This window comes from Crotalus tigris, unplaced genomic scaffold, assembly GCF_016545835.1.
Source record: "Crotalus tigris isolate CLP2741 ecotype Arizona unplaced genomic scaffold, ASM1654583v1 scf7180000017661.16357234195:1864864, whole genome shotgun sequence".
Classification (NCBI taxonomy): domain Eukaryota; kingdom Metazoa; phylum Chordata; class Lepidosauria; order Squamata; family Viperidae; genus Crotalus; species Crotalus tigris.
In genome coordinates this window covers 403,536-419,201 of record NW_024096548.1, presented here as the reverse complement: position 1 = coordinate 419,201, position 15,666 = coordinate 403,536, and the positions used below count along the sequence as shown (strand labels likewise).

Sequence of the window (15,666 nt, the reverse complement as noted above, 5' to 3'; positions counted from 1 at the left end):
TAAGGACATTTCATTATAAACGGCAGTGAAAATTCTTCTTGCAATTTACAAGAGACCGCATTTATCCCAGGACTAGTAAAGCTTGACACAGTGCAGAAAGCGAGGAACTCTTACATTGAAACTTGTAAGTAGTGACTTTATAAGAGTCCTGCTGGATTAAGTTGTTTTATCCAGCATCTCTTTTCCCACAAAGACCAGCCAATGTAGGGTAAAGTATTGATTAACCAAGAAGAAGAATAGAACCAAGAAAAGACATTTTAATTCATCCTGTGCTGTAGCTGATTATGGGTGATTATTGATTTACAAGAACTTACAAGGACTATTCACTTAGGGACTGTTAGAAGTTACAATGGCAGAGAAAAAAGTGACTTGTGACTGTTTTTCACACATACGACTGTTGCAGCATCCCCATGGTCACGTGATCAAAATTCAAATGCTTGGCAACTGGCATGTATTTATGATGGTTGCATTATATTGGGGTCACGTGATCACCTTTTGTGACCTCCTGTCAATGGGAAAGCCAGATTCACTTACTAATTGTAACACTACTGCATCCAGTTTTGGTCACCACAATGTAAAAAAGATGTTGAGACTCTAGAAAGAGTGCAGAGAAAAGCAACAAAGATGATTAGGGGGACTAGAGGCTAAAACATACGAAGAACGGTTGCTGGAATTGGGTATGTCTAGTTTAACGAAGAGAAGGACGAGGGGGGACATGATAGCAGTGTTCCACTGTCTCAGGGGCTGCCCCAAAGAAGAGGGAGTCAAGCTATTCTCCAAAGCACCTGAAGGCAGGACAAGAAGCAACGGATGGAAAGTGACCAAGGAGAGAAGCAACCTAGAACTAAGGAGAAACTTCCTGACAGTGAGAACAATTAACCAGTGGAACAACCTGCCTCCAGAAGCGGTGAATACTCCAACACTGGAAGTTTTTAAGAAGAGACTGGACAGCCATTTGTCTGAAATGGTATAGGGTTTCCTGCCTGAGCAGGGGGTTGGACTAGATGACCTCCAAGGTCCCTTCCAACTTTATTATTATTATTATTACTACTACAACTGTAGTGACTCACTTAACGGCTGTGGCAGGAAAGGTTATAAAATGGTGCAAAACTCACTGAATAACTGTCCTGCTCAGTAACAGGAATTTTGGCTCATTTGTGGTCATAAGTCAAGGGCTACCTATATTTCCTGGATAGTTCTCATATGATATTTCTCTCGTTGTCCCAGCTGGACTCAGTTCCATGTTGTTGTCCAGCCAGGGAAAAGCAAAATGGACATGAAGGATGCATTTGTAGGGAAGAAAGACCAGATGGAGGAAACGGGATCCTATCTGATTCACCAGTCAGCTTCCCATTCCATGAAGTCGCATTCTGAGCAAAATAAGACGTTCAGAGCTTCCTTTCTGTGAGTAATTTCCCCCTTGGGCTCCATGGTTTTCCATGTGTATTTGACTTCTTGAATGTAAAAGCATTGCAGTCTTTCTTATTTAGGGAAATGAGACAACCGATTTGGTTTGAGGATCTTCTAACGTCTATGATAGGGGACTGTTATCAGAAATAAACAGCTGGGAAATATTCCTCTCTGCAGATTAACGTTCTGCATTTCTACGATAAGCCTGTGAAGCTTCTATTCTTTGGGGAATTATTTGATCTGGTGGGCTGTCAAGGGTAAAAATGAATGACAAAAATGTTTTCCCAGTTGCAGTGTAGGGCTGTGAAAGCTGGACCATAAGAAAGGCTGAGCGCCAAAGAATTGAGGCCTTTGAACTATGGTGCTGGAGAAGACTCCTGTGAGTCTCCTGGACTGCAAGGCGATCAAACAGGTCAGTCCTAGAGGAGATCAACCCTGACTGCTCTTTAGAAGGCCAGATCCTGAAGTTGAAACTCAAGTACTTTGGCCACCTAATGAGAAGGAAGGACTCACTGGAGAAGAGCCCAATGCTGGGAAAGATTGAGGGCAATAGAAGAATGGGACGACAGAGAATGAGATGGCTGGATGGAGTCACTGAAGCAGTAGGAGTGAGCTTAAATGGACTCCAGAAGATAGTAGAGGACAGGAAGGCCTGGAGGAACGTTGTCCATGGGGTCGCGATGGGTCAGACAAGACTTCGCAACTAACAACAACAACAAAGGAACCAAGTAGGGGATGTCTTCATGCAAACTGGAAATCGGAATCATCCAGGCTATTAGCAAGTAAACTCATACGTGTTCAGCCCTTTATATTGGAAAAATTAGGCATGGCCAGAACAGAGATAGTGTCCTAAACTGGACCTAAATTAAATTAAATAAACAGCATACAGGTAATCCTCAATTTACAACCGTTCATTTAGTGACTATTTTAAATTACAATGCCACTGAAAAAGTGACATATGACCGGTTCTCACACAACCATTACAGCATCCCCACAGTCACGTAATCAAAATTCAGATGCTTCACAACTTGTGTATATTACACGGAGATCCTGGGATCATGTGATCACCATTTGTGACCTTCCCAGTGGACTTCTGACAAGCAAAGTCAATGGGGGAAACCAGATTTACTTAAGAATGACACGATTCAGTTAACAACTGAGGTGATTTATTTAACAACCATGGCAATAAATTCAGCCACAACTGTCTTAATAGCTGCTTTGCTTAACAATGGAAATGGGCTCAGTTGTGGTCATGAGGACTATCTGTATAGGAAACAAAATAGGTTTGTTTATGTATTTTAGATACAGTGGTACTTTGGTACTCAACTGCTTTGAAGCTCATCGAATTTGGTACTCAACTCATTTTGATGTGAAAATTTTGTCCAAGTACTCGTTGTTTGTTTCATACTCAACACACAAGCTAGAACATGTCGGTGTTGCCTTGAGACTCACTACATTATTCCTTATGGGAAAAATTTGTTTGGTATTCATCGTTTTTATTACTTATCATGCTTCCCGGAACCAACTAACTATGAGTATAGAGAAATAATCATGACTACTTGGAAAGTTACACGATTCCTTAGTTTAAAAATGTGCAGCTTACCAGAGTCACAATAAAGGTGCCCACAAGACTGTCAGAAATGTGAGATAATGTCCATTTCTTTAAATCCATGCCCAACTCACAATAGCATTTTCATTTCTTAGTACAGAAAGCCACATGAAAGAATGCTAATCACTGATTATGTTTTTTCCCCTCACCAATAATTTGTCTCCACTTGAAAGCCAAAGATAACTTAATGTGGGACTTCTATTATTCCCTTTTCCCAAGAGAAGCTATGAGTTAAATTTGGATGAGGGCCAACAGCAAAATTAGGTCAAGTCTACTTTTACCCCTTTTCATACACTTTTTTCCTGATTTCCCTTTGTTCTGAAACTGGAATTTGCTGGTCCTTTTTATGTCAGTTTAAGCTAGGGGTCTCCAACCTGAGTAACTTTAAGACTTGTGGACTTCAATTCCCAGAATTCCTCAGCCAGCCATGTTGAACAAATCTTAAAGTTGTCAAGGTTGGAGAGCCCTGAGTTAAGTCACTGTGAGGGAGAAACACATCCAGCCCTGTTTTCTGAGCCTCAGTCTTCAGTGCGTAGCTTGTAGAAATAGGTTGTGGTTTTTCTTACATAGTTATAGTGAGGAGCAATGTGCAATTACATCAGGGTGCCCTGTGCCACAGACATTAGTTTTAATGTAAAACAGAGAAGGAATTGGAGGGGGGAAGGAATTGTGTGAGAATTGTGTAAGTAATTCTACAACCTTAAACTGTTATTCCAAAACTTATTCATGGCCTCTCTCTCTATTTTTCTTTTCTTTTCCTAATGTTTCCCCACAAATGTAGAGTCGACTATTTTTTTCCATTTTCAATCAAACGCTGATCCATTGGTTGAAACAGGAACTGACCAATCAGATTGTCACCCAAACTTAACGTTGTGGGCTGAGATAGAGTGACTGGCGCAAAGTCACCCAGATGGCGTTCATGCCTAAGGGCAGGACTAGAACTCACAGTCTCCTGGTGACTGGTCCTCCCAGATGGCTTTGATGCCTAATATGGGACTCAGACTCATACTCTCCTGGTTTCTAGCCCAGTACTTTAAGAACTGGACCAAACTGACTCTCTTTCACGTTCTCTAAAATGGCTTGCCAAAAAACTGAAGGAAGCATTTCTTCACAGAATCTATGGAATTTGTTGATGGCTATGAATTTAAATTCCTATATGTATGGTTTATGGAAATCCTACCTTTATGACTGTTGCAGCATCCTCATGGTCACATGATCAAAATTCAGACGCTTGGCAACTGGCATGTACTTAGGACAGTTGCAGTGTCCCAGAGTTATGTGATCACCATTTGTAACCTTCCCAGCTAGCTTCTGACAAGCAAGGTGAATGGGGAAGCCAGATTCTCTTTACTTATTAACTTAAGAACTGCAATGATTTACTTAACAACTGTGGCAAAAAAGGTCATAAAATTTGGCAAAACTCACTTAACAACAGTCTCACTTAGCAATGGAAAATTTGGCCTCAATTTTGGCCGTACGCTTATTTTTTTAAGTGAAAGAATATAGAGAAGTGGTTCTCAACCTGTGGGTCGGGACCCCATTTCATGGGGGTTGCCAAACAACGCAGTCCGCCATTTTTCCCCCTTTTCCTTAGCTGTGCTACTCCCTTTTATTCTATTGGCTTTTGAAAGCCAATAGAATAGACTCTCTTGAATAGAGTCTAATTCTATTGGCTTTCAAAAGCCAATAGGAATTGTCCAGGCTGTCTCTGCCCTGCTGAGCCCGCCAAAAGTCCCATTCTGCAAACGGTGCTGCACCAGTTGAGTAGTCCTCGACTTACGACCGATTGGGGGTCGGGGCATTAAAAAGGTTGAGAACCACTGATATAGAGGGATATTCCCATCCCTATATGTTAACAGTTTTGTGCTTGCTTGGAACCACAAAATGGTTTCAGCAGCTTTTTCTTTTCCTCTTAACTTTTGCTCCTCACTGTCCACATTTAGAAGATAAATGTCTGGCTCAGGAATTCTGGGAGTTGAAGTCCACAAGTTATAAAAGAGCAAAAGTTGCCTACCTCTGGCCTAGGAGGCAGAGAGCTCATATTGTATGCTGAAAGTCATGATGATTAATCCCACAAGAATTGCTTTAGTTATTTTATGATGGAAGTCGCTCATCAAAATGAGTGGATTTGCCAAAGTTAATTTTATTAAATTTTCCTGCCGTAAATTCATTCCAACTAGTTTATCCATCCATTTGCATATTTTTTTTAAAAAAATAAGCGCATTTATTCCTTTGAAAATACGCACATGCATCTCTTTATGTACAAATTTACTTTTTTTTTAAAAAAAAATCAGTAGCTTTATTAAGACTAGGTGCACTTTTCTCCCGTAACACATTTTTCTATACATGCTTATTGCAGGTGGTGAAGACTAAAAGCAGTATATCAGAGATATTTGTATTACCTCTTATAACTATCTTGTTCACTCCCTCAGGAATTTTCTAAATGTAGCTGAGGAGAATGTCTGAAAATATGAAAAGTCAAGTTCTTTATTAAATACATATTTAAATAAGTAGGCTACCTTTTCAAGAGAACATGCCCCCCCCAAAATGAGTGATATGCAGATTCCTTCCAATTATATCAGGTTAATGTTGTAACTCTTGTATTCATGAAGTGTTTATCAAAGAGGCATGTTTACTGTTACGAAAATATCCCCACTGAGGTCAGAAGCAGGAGAGACTATTATATATATTGGTTCTTTTTTAGGGCATTAAGAATTTTAAAAAATTACATCAGCAGGATGCAACACAGAAATGACAACCTATAAGTCAGATTAAACCCCAGTGGGTTCATTTCAAAATGATGGTTTTCAAAATGATTTTCATTTCAAAATGTCTTGGTTTTCCATATCTATCTATCTATCTATCTATCTATCTATCTATCTATCTATCTATCTATCTATCTATCTATCTACTACCTACCTACCTACCTACCTACCTACCTACCTACCTACCTACCTACCTATATTTGGCCAAAAATAGCATGAATTTGCCCCTCCCTTTCATATACAAATCCATAGCAAGTGACCAGGTCAAATGATCAGGTATGCCAAAACTATTTGCAGACACATCCGCTGAATAATGCATCCTGTAAATTAGGTTTATGACTAAAGCGTGGAAAGGAAGCTCTTCAAAACTAAACTCAAACTGGACATTTGCTGGCACAGAACTTATTGGCTGAATCAAATTAATGTCAAATGCAGCTGGTCTGCTCTCATTTTTTTATTAGTGGGTTCTCATAGCCATCTTAGGGTCGCCTATTATAATACTACAATGTCAGTAAAAAAACCCACAACTATCGGGTTTCCCAACTACATCGTTTATAGGAGTGTTTCTCAAAGTTGTCAACTTTAAAAAATGTGGACTTTAGCTTCCACATTTACAGGCTACACCTGGAATACTGCAAGCAATTTTGGTCACCATACTAGAAAAAAGATGTTGAGACTTCGGAAAAAGTTCAGAGAGGAACAACTAAGATGATCCATGGCTTGGAGACTAAAACATATGAAGAACGGCTGCAGGACTTGGGTTTGGCTAATCTAAAGAAAAGAAGAAACAGGGGTGACATAATAGCAGTATTGCAGTATTTGAGGGGTTGACACAGGGGTGACATAATAGCAGTATTGCAGTATTTGAGGGGTTGACACAAAGAAGAGGGGGTCAAATTATTCTCCAAAGTACTAGAGGGCAGGAGAAGAAAATGGTTGGAAACTGACCAAAGAGAGAAGCAACCTGGAACTAAGGAGAAATTTCTTAACAGCAAGGACAATTAATTAGTAGAACAGCTTGCCTTCAGAAATCATGGGCACTCCATCACTGGAGGTTTTTAAGAAGAGACTAGACAGTCATTTATCTGAAATGGTATAGCTTCTCCTGCTTGAGCAGGGGGCTGGACTAGAAGACCTCCAAGGTCCCTTCCACTCTATTCTATTCTATTCCAGAATTCTCCAGCCAATATGCTCCAGAACAGTGTTTCTTGACCTTGGCAAGTATAAAGGGTAGACTTTAATTCACAGAATTCCCCAGCCAACATATGTAGTTGTGTAGAAGATGTGTCGTTCTCTCAGGATATGTGTCCCAAGAAGTTAATTAGACTTATGACCTCAACTGAGCCTAAAATTTCACAAAAGGTGGGTCACATGACCCTAAGACACTGCAACCATCATAAATATAAGTCAGTTGCCAAGCGTCTGAATTTTGATCATGTGACCAAGGGGATGCTGCAACATTCTCAAGTGTGGAAAAGTGGTCATAAGTCACTTTTTTCAGCGCTGCTGTAACTTTGAACAGTCACTAAATGAACTGTGTGGGCAAGGACTGCCTATATGTGCATTCTCCCAATCTACATATTATTTTGCACAAACCCATTTTATACAATATAATGGAATAATAGAGTTGGAAGGGACTTTGGAGGTCTTCTAGTCTAACCCTCTGCTCAGGCAGGAAACCCTATACCATTTCAGACAAGCGGCTGTCCAATCTCTTCTTAAAAACTTCCAGTGTTGGAGCATTCACAACTTCTAGAGGCAAGTTGTTCCACGGATTAATTGTTCTAACTGTCAGGAAATTTCTTCTTATTTCTAGGTTGCTTCTCTCCTTTTTTTTTTATTGAATTTTTTTTTATTTTTTTAAACATACAATCATTTATAAAAATACGATAAAATTTTAAAGTAGAAACCCCCCCCCCTTACCCTCCCTCCCATCCCCAACCCCCCTCCCTTCACTTCCCAGAGCAGAATACAGGGTTAATAATAATAAAAAAGATTATAATAATTAAGAAAAAAGAAAAGAAAAGAAAAAAGAGAAAAAATATCATAATTAACCTTTAACTCCATAACCTATAAAACAATTCTCTATAATATTTAAAATTCATTCATAAAATAAATGAAACTTTTTAATTCCATACTTTTTCTGAATATAATCTATCCACCTTCCCCATACAATAATATATCTTTCTTGTGTATGATCCTTTAAATAAGCAGAAATTTTTGCCATTTCTGCAAAACTAGATACTTTAAATATCCATTCTTCTAAAGTAGGCAAAGAATCTTTCTTCCAATATAAACCTACTAGTAACCTTGCTGCAGTTAATAAATTCAACATCAAAGTAGTTTCTTTTTCATTTAAGTCAACAAAAATACCAAATAAAAATAGTTGAGGAGTAAACTTTATCTTTTTTCTAAACATCTTTTGAATGTTCCACCAAATCATAATCCAAAAAGCCTTTACTTTTTTACAATTCCACCAAATATGAAAGTATGTCGCATCATTATTGCCACATCTCCAACATTTGGGCTGTATATTGGAATTGCTTCTTGTCCTGCCTTCAGGCACTTTGGAGAATAGCTTGACTCCCTCTTCTTTGTGTCAACCACTGAGATATTGGAACACTATTATCATGTCACCCCTGGTCCTTCTCTTCATTAAACTAGACATATCCAATTCCAGCAACCGTTCTTTATATGCTTTTGCCTCCAGTCTCCTATACAGTAAGCAGTTTTTGAGTTACAAAGCTATATGATCTCTATAATGATCTGGGGTGTATTTTATGTGGGATTATGGATTAAAACCTACAATAACAGAGTTGGAAGGGACCTTGGAGATAATTAGTTCAACTCCCTTCATGAAAAGGAGAGTCTACTATTCCAGCAAGTGGCTGTCCTGTCTCTTTTTGAAAGCCTCCAATGATGGGGCACCCACAACCTCTAAAGGCAAGGTCGATTCCACTGGTTGATTGTTCTTCCATTGGTTGAAGAATGGATTGTCATTCTTCAATCACTTACAGACAAGCCTACTAGGTGGTGGGACCTGCTTTATGGTATCATGTTAGCTTCCATTATTAGTAGAAGAACAGCCACTATTAATTATTTTGGTGATTATCAAACATTCATCTTGTCACTGGTGTCTTGCCTCTGTTTAACTTTTCCACTCTCCAATTTTTAAAGTTCAGATCTCACATCGATTGTCTTCATTAGCTCTTGGTTAAGAAATAGGGTTTTCAGCTGACTGTAGATGGGGAAGGGTATATAAATAAAGAACTTGCAGTATATCAGCAAAAAACCTGACTTGGTCTCACTTAAAGTACCAGCAAAAGTCTTGCCATCTCTAGAAAGCAGCACAATTAAAAGTATGCTGACACCAACCTGCAGCATAGCTTCATTAATCAGCTCCCAAAGGTGTCTGAACTAAGACATTCTTCCAGTTTCAAGAACATTTTAAATTAAACCTTACCCTTCCCTCCCTCATCCTGTATTAATCTGCCCGCCAAAGGGGAGACCTCATAACTAAAGCTGAGATTGCCTTGTGCTGCCTGATCTGATGCATAATTATTCAACAGCAAGCACTGCTGAATTTAAGAGAGGCACTGTCCATATAGATCAGTGGTTCTCAACCTGTGGGTCGGGACCCCATTTGGGGTCGAACGACCATTTCACGGGGGTCGCCAAATAACGCAGTCTGCCATTTTTCCCCCTTTTCCTTAGCTATGCTACTCCCTTTTATTCTGTTGGCTTTTGAAAGCCAATAGAATAGACTCTCTTGAATTCTTTCAAAAGCCAATAGGAATTGTCCAGGCTGTCTCTGCCCTGCTGAGCCCGCCAAAAGTCCCATTCTGCAAACGGTGCTGCACCAGTTGAGTAGTCCTCGACTTACGACCAGTTGGGGGTTGCGGCATTAAAAAGGTTGAGAACCACTGATATAGATCAATGAAACTTACTCTCTAAACTTCACACAAAGCTATGTTTCATGCAGATATTTGAAATGAAATTTTATCAGCGTTTCTATACATTATTCTACTTGAATGATGCACAGTAAACCTTTCCTTCAGTGGATTTTAATATTGCAATAATGTTAGTAATAACTAACTGGCTTCTACAAATTTTGCTTTATTCCCTGGTAAGGACTGGGGCCTTAGTGTGGATTACACTACTTGAATAGCAAAAAAAAAAAAAAAAAAAAAAGATCTGAATTTGAATGTACTTTCTAAATAACACTTAAGATTAAAATAGTCAGATCACATCTTTATCCTCTTGAAGGTAATTTAAAGGTCTTTTTTTTAAAAAAAAAAGTTGTATGAAGTTCTTATTGCTTCTCTCCGTGGAAAACTTTTGGAGTAAAATTAGCTCTTTGCTGACTGCTCGTCTCTGCTTTATCTCCTTTGGCTCCGAGAGATTTGAAAAGTAATTTAGTCTCTGCATTGGGCTGAAATTAAAAAGAAATAAAACCTGTGGACTTGATATGCAATGGACTTTGTAAAATGCAAAATAAGACTCCTTCCATAATGATGATGTTGTTTGAAGTGGGAAGAAGGAAAGAAAACTTTTAATTTAAGTCTGATTTTTAGCCAGGATCAGGGCAATAGGTGGGCATGTGGCTTCTCTTGCAGAATGAGAAAACTGCCCGCAAGTGCTGTTCTTAAAATGAATATTTTTTTCCCCAAAGTAAGGATTTTTGAACTTGGTAAGAAATCTTTCTGAATTACATATTTAGCAGCAGTGTTGTTCGGTGAAAAAGCATGCATCCCCCAGCAGTTAAAATATAAATGTATCCATAAAGCAACACAAACCATTTTGCGGTCTGTGACTTGTTATTTAAAACATCCCAATTTAAGGAGAACACAGAGTTGGCCTCGACCATTTTTTCCCCTTAATCCACAATCCCTAAACCAGCAGCTTTAACTCACCAAGTCTTGTCCAGTTTGATGTCCCATTCCCGAAGAGCATGCCAAAAAAAAGGCCATCATTCCATTGTCTTTAAAGTGCTAAAATTATTTTCCAACATGGAGCTGGGAAAAAAAAGAAAGAAAAAAAAAGGGGGGGGGGAAACAAAGGCAACGCTGCACCAATAGTAATTCCCAAGAATTTTTCTTGTGATTATTTGCTTGCTAGATTAAACAAAGCACATCTCAAGGTCCAGGGATCCAAAGATATTTTCTGGGGGTGCCTAAAAAGTTTTGACTTCCATCCATAAAAATCTTGGCTGGTGTGGAGACAGAAATACAGTTGGGAAGGGAAGTCCACCCATCTGAGCAGAAAGAAGGGGAGGAAAAGGCCACGCACTGGACACCCTTCAGACTGATAGATTTCAGGAAATCCAAACATTTAAACAGGAAATCTGAATACTAGATAAACATTCTATAATCTCCAGAGTTAGCTTGGAACTTGGCTGCTTAACCCTTCCGTTGCTGAGAGCTGGAGAAGAAACTCAATCAGATGGGCTTTTCTGTAACTGGATCTCTTTAACAGTTCCCTCTTGGCTTCCATGTGCCAAAACAAGATCCTGCTCTGAACAGATTTCTCCCTTCCCTACACCCATTTTTTTTTTTTTAAATTTACTAGCATCTGGCCAAAGAAATTTAATTTCTCTCGCTTCCCCCCCCCCCCAGTGTCTGAATGACTACACAGCAAAGGCACTGGAATGTTGTGGCTAATATTTTCCACCAGACAGACGCATCTAGAATGACCAGCATTAGAAAAGGAAAAAAAATGAGATTGTGTATCTTCCATAGGTCCATTTTGTCTATCTAGAGCAGGGGTGTCAAACTTGTCACGTCATGTGATGTGTCATGACCAGGGGTAGGCAACCTTGGCTCTTTTATGACTTGTGGACTTCAATTCCCAGAATTCCTGAGCCAGCATGGCTCGGCATGGAAACCTCTCTCTTTACCCTCAGCATGGCTGGCTCAGGAATTCTGGGAGTTGAAGTCCATGAGTCATAAAAGAGCCAAGGTTGCCTACCCCTGGTCATGATGTATCGCGACTTTTTCCCCACTGCTGCAGCTGTGGTGGCCGTGGTTTTGGCATGATGCATCCAGCCCGTGGGCCGGCTGTTTGACACCCCTGATCTAGAGAGTCAGTTTGGTCTACTGGATAAGGCATCAGAACTAGAAAGTGGGAGACCATGAGTTCTAGACCCACCTTAGCCATGAAAAAAACGCCTAGTGATTTTGGGCCAATCATTAGGAGGCTGGGAGTTCTAGTCCCACCTTAGCCCTGAAAGCCAGCTGGGAGATTTTGGGCCAACCAATAGGAGATTATGAGTTCTAGTCCTGCCTTAGGCTTGAAAGCTGGCTGGGTGTCTTTGGGCAATTATTAGGAGATTGTGAGTTCTAGTTCCATCTTAGGCTTGAAAAGTGGTTAGAGAATTTTGGGCCAATCACTCTCTCTCAGCCTAACCCACTTCACAGGATTATTGTTATGGTGAAATTAGGAGGAGGAAGGTGTGTTGGATATGTTTGCCAGCTTGAGTTATTTATAAAAACAATAAATACAGAATACTAACAAATAAATAAAAATCTTCCTTAGGCAATGGTTCTTTCTGCTCATTCATGTAATTGCCCCACTTGACTGAGTCTCTTTTCTCATGCCACGGCTTTATGCCAGCTGGTTTTATATCTCAACTGTGCAGCTAGGAAGCTTAATTTCAGGATCTTATCTGTGGATTAATTTTATTAGCTTTCTGGTTCAGTCCAAGCTGGGAATAAACATCATGGTGACTGCTTTAGAAAGAAGGTTGCAGTTTATTGAAGAGGAGAGCCAGACAGAAAGATGGCTCTGGAAGAAAAGAGAGAGAGAGCACATGCAGGGAATGGGGTTTTATACCCTCTGGGGCTCTTGAGGTTATTTCCTGTTCCTGTTTGAGGCTTTGTATTTCCTGTGTTATGTATTTTGACCTGAGTCTGTGTGCCCCTCTGGCATCTGTGGGTTAATCCTATTGTGTCCTGTCTTAGAGTTTGGGTGTGGTATATAGATTTTAGGTGTCTTTGTCTTCTTTATCTTCTAGCTTCAACCTTCCTGAATGGGGTACATCTGCATTTCTACAGAGCTAGTTTCTGCTTGGGGGAGGGAGACTTGGGGCTATTAAGAAAAACTGGGCATGCTTTTCTGCTTCTTTAAGATCCTTTGAGAAAATCTATTTTTCTGCTCTTTTAATATTTCCTTCTCTCTGGGGATGGCTTCCCACAATATATACCGTATGTATGGCCACAATGATTGCAGCTGGGGTCATTTTTTTTACACTTGCTTTGCTTGGCCAATGGCCTTTTATATAGTATATTAAACAGAACACAGTTGTTTACAGCCTGCTCTAGAAACCGTTGTGTAGATTGTGTCCATCCATTCTCCTTCCCAAAGCATAGAAATTAACAGCAACAATACCCAACTTGAAAGCAAACTCAGCAGAAACAGAATATTATAGTCTGCTTATTTTTCTCTTTTCTCTGAGCAGAAAAGACAAATGCTTGATCTTGACAGATGTTCCCACAGGCATCTTCACTGCTGCCGGTGTGTATTTTTTACAGTGAAAGAAAGCAAAATTCTGGAATTAAGAGCTTATTAAGCACTGGAGTTAGGGTCCTTGGTAAACGATAGTAGAAATGACTAAAATCACATTGAGAGAAAGCGAATAAACATCAATAGCCCTGTTACTGCTTGGACAGAGTTTTAATTATCACATTCAGTTCTGAACCAGCTTAAGGACTCCTTGCTGTGTTGGAAAAAAATTTTTTTTTTCTTCTGCCTTTCAAAACTTAGACCAGTTTTGGCTCCTTCTCCTTAAATGAGCAGTCATGGAGGGTCCTTAAGGTTGTCATACTTCCTGACATAATAAAAGAGTTGGAAGGGACCTTGGAGGTCTTCTAGTCCAACTCCCTGCTCAAGCAGGAGATTGGTGTATACCATTCCAGACAAATGGCTGTCCAATCTCTTCTTAAAAACCTGATGGAGCACCCACAACTTCTAGAGGCAAGGTATTCCACTGATTAATTGTTCTAAGTGTCAGGAAGTAACAGGAAATTTCGTTCTCTCCTTGATTAGTTTCCACCCATTGCTTTCTGCTCTGCCTCTTATTTGGGTTCCTTTTCATCCTTATCTAGAGTAGAAGCAAAATGCCTCTTGGTGTGCACCAAGCTTGCCTCATACAACATACGGCCCATCCCTTCAACCCTCTCTCCCAGTTCATTTAGAAGGCAGTTCCTAGAAACTGAATTTTATCAGCAATGTCTTTAAACCAAACATTGCCCTTTTGTTAGCCCAATTATCTCCCTGAAATGGTGCTGCATTCATACTGACTGGAATAAAGACAAGAACCTCTGAAGTTGATTGCTCAATAGAAACAGAGACAAAATGCAAAGGCTTCATGTGGATAATTCTAATCTATGGTGCAGTTGGAGAAGTTTAGATTCTTTTGTGGACCCATCTTCTGGACCTACTTGTCATAATCTTTAACAGTGGGAAGTTTTTTGTGAGCAAGAGATCTTGTTTGATTTTTTTTATGGAAGCATGGGACTGTGACTTCAGTTCAGAACTAAAGAAGCTTCTTGGATGAGACATGAAAAGTGTTTAAAGGGGAAAGGGAGAGGAAGGGGGAGAGAGAGAAAGAGGAAGAGGAGAAGGAAGAGAAGGAGGAGGAGAAGAAGAAGGAGGAGGAGGAGGAGGAGGAGGAGGAGGAGGAGGAGGAAGAGAAGGAGGAGGAGGAGAAGAAGAAGAAGAAGGTGGAGGAGGAGGGAGGAGGAGGAAGGAAGAAGGAAGAAGGAAGAAGAAAAAAGAGGAGGAGGAGGAGGAGGAGGAGGAGAAGAAGAAGAAGAAGAAGAAGAAGAAGAAGAAGAAGAAGAAGAAGAAGAAGAAGAAGAAGAAGAAGAAGGTGGAGGAGGAGGGAGGAGGAGGAAGGAAGAAGGAAGAAGGAAGAAGAAAAAAGAGGAGGAGGAGGAGGAGGAGGAGAAGAAGAAGAAGAAGAAGAAGAAGAAGAAGAAGAAGAAGAAGAAGAAGAAGAAGAAGAAGAAGAAGAAGAAAGAGGAAGAGGAGAAGGAGGAGGAGAAGAAGAAGAAAAAGAAGAAGAAGAAGGTGGAGGAGGAGGGAGGAGAAGAAGGAAGAAGAAAAAAGAAGAGGAAGAGGAAGAGGAAGAAGAAGAAGAAGAAGAAGAAGAAGAAGAAGAAGAAGAAGAAGAAGAAGAAGAGAGAGATTATGAATCTCCATGTGTTTTTCTATCTCCATTTGTAAAGTAAGTCATATTTCCCAAAAAGATCTAACCCCAGGTGCAAGTAAAAAAAGGTAACATCCACATCGAAGGGAGTTTCAACAGCAACGTTAATCAACTGTTAATGTTTGGTTTTCAAGATCATTCTGTTACTCGCTTAATAGGGTCAATGCTTCTTTTTATTTTTAATCACTCTGAGTACATTAGAGAGATGGGCTGTCTCAGTTCAGCTTTTCTGGACTCTCTGCTGCTCACCTTTCTTTTGGGTATCTTTGGCAAATAAGACAGTTCTAGTGTGTTAACAGTTAGATTAGACTAGTCAAAAATCAGTTGTTTGTGGCATGGGACTTCAGCCCTAGCGATACAAGGAGTGGTTGGTCCCTCCTGTTCTCCATAGAAGGCACTGCTGAGGCTGGCTGTTTTCCTAGCTTGGCCCAGATATGAAAATACTGCAGATGGGTGGGAGAATTAAATAATGTAGCTTAATAGCAAAAGCGGATCTTGGCCATGATCCAACCAAGATTGAAGTTTGCTGGAGCCAACTGAAATCCTATAACCTATTAAGCACCAAAGTGTTGTGAACCCTGTGTTGGATTTTTGTTTTGACCTACAGCAATTAGCTAGAAGAGTGAAATTCAAACTCTGAGGCTCAGTTCCTTGGTACCAAGCGATACTTTAAG

The 15,666-nt window shown here is 40.0% G+C and overlaps 1 protein-coding gene across 12 annotated transcripts in view; it reads right to left on the bottom strand.

Annotated features, from left to right (window-relative positions):
• Positions 1-11,127, bottom strand: part of ASAP1 (ArfGAP with SH3 domain, ankyrin repeat and PH domain 1) — a 168,346-nt gene extending 157,219 nt beyond the window's left edge. For 2 of the 12 annotated variants that reach the window (XM_039335813.1, XM_039335806.1), the window contains exon 1: positions 10,698-11,126. The gene's annotated coding sequence lies outside the window, so the exon portion shown is untranslated. Of the gene's footprint in view, positions 1-5,421; positions 5,482-10,697 lie in introns of all 12 variants that reach the window. The other 10 variants (XM_039335814.1, XM_039335808.1, XM_039335805.1 and 7 more) reach the window with 9 other exon arrangements.
• Positions 11,128-15,666: the final 4,539 nt, after the last annotated feature.